Source organism: Schistocerca serialis, chromosome 1 (genome assembly GCF_023864345.2).
Source record: "Schistocerca serialis cubense isolate TAMUIC-IGC-003099 chromosome 1, iqSchSeri2.2, whole genome shotgun sequence".
Lineage (NCBI taxonomy): Eukaryota > Metazoa > Arthropoda > Insecta > Orthoptera > Acrididae > Schistocerca > Schistocerca serialis.
In genome coordinates, this window is record NC_064638.1 from 153,388,987 (window position 1) to 153,390,796 (window position 1,810).

Genomic DNA, 1,810 nt, shown 5'->3' on the forward strand with positions numbered 1-1,810 from the left:
GCCTGCTCTTCATCCAAAGGATTTTTAGTCAAGGACAAAAAGAGAGAGAAACCTTCAAGGTAAGGTTTCTTAATCCTCCTCCAAAATATTCTGTCCATGAGAAATAAAGTCCAGCAACTACAAGTGGAACTGCAGACTATAGACAACTCACTCGTTTGCATCACAGAAGATTGATGTAGCACACCTTACATAAGTCTTAATGGTTTAAACTCTTATAATCTAGCATTTCAGTATAGCAGAACCTTTATGCGGGATGGTGGGCCATGCATGTATGTTAAGGAAGGCATTATGTATGAAGTCCAAAATGATATTATTTCATTAAGTGGAGAAAAACATATAGAAATATCAGCCATAAACATATGGGACACAAATATGTTCCAAAGCCTAAACATATTATATATACATCGTTCTCCTAGCAGTGATATGGAAATTTTCATCACAAAACTGAACCTTCTGGGAGGTAAATGGGCAGAATATAGAAACACTTGCAACTAAAACAAAGGGTTATACATATTATATTAAACAGTAACTAGAGTGCTCACTGGAGAGTGCTGCTTAAAAACGTGGGTATCCTGACAGTTCCATGTGAATACGATTTTCAAACAGTGAGATACATAGAGAAAAATATTGACCAGTACCCAACCAACAGTTGCTTCCACAAACATGGAACCACATCTGGTCACTATTTACACCTCCACAGGAAAAACAAAGTAAAAATCAAAAATAGTGTGTTACATAATGAAATAAAATTGTACAATAAGAACAGTGAGATATCTGTAAAACTTGATAACATGAGGAAGTACAAAAAAAGAAATGGTATCTGTGTAGAGGGCTTCAAACTTATGTGTCAGTCCTAAGCTTCTTCACTTTCCTTGAATCTATTTTGGACTTACTTGCCTTATCATTATGCATTTTCTCAAAATTGTTAATGAGTATCCTGTTGGCACAGAGAGATACATATTCCAGTTTGCTTAACAATGTGTTGTGAAGCAAACACATACATTCAGCATTATCCACTGCTTTCACAACTTTTGACATGCATATCTTCTGAGAAATGGAAAGCTGTTTACCACACGACATAAATTGCTGAAGAAAGTCATTCACAAGTAGAGAGACTGTATGCCACACTATTCCAACTGTGATCACTACTGTCTCTGTAGGCAAAGTCAGTTTACCCCTGTCCAGTTCCTTCACAAAGTTGTAAGAAGAATCTACCTCAACTTCTTTGTTCAGCTGCAACCATTCAGTACATTTGTCACACTTAGATTTCTGAAGGGCTTTCCTAGCTGCATAACCTCCTATGTATGTCAAAATAGGTAACATGTTAGGTGGAACATCATCCATACCGAAGGTGATGTCCATAATGTCAGAAAAAATGCTAATGTCAATATTACGGTCTAGCTGTTGTTGGGCAGGAATTATGTGTTTCAAGTGCACATTATCATTTTGAGCTGCAAACAGTACATCATTTTTGAATCTTAATTTTCTTTCATTTTCTAAAACTTGGATGTAACTAATGTAGTAATTTGCTCCACTCAACTGTCGGTAGCACCCAAAGCGGCCCTCTAAATCATCACTTTGAAATTTTCCTAGCAATATGTAGTCAATGTCATATTTCTCAAATAAGTATGGAATTATCTGCAGAAAAGATTCAGTTGTTAATATTAAAGACTGGAATGTCTGTGATGTTAAAGCATCACTTATTGGTACAGATACTCTCCAAACTTTTAGCCAATGACACAGATTATTTAGAAATGTCACCTGATTGTCTGTTGTCTTCCTGATGGCTTCTCTGTAAGGATCATTGAAT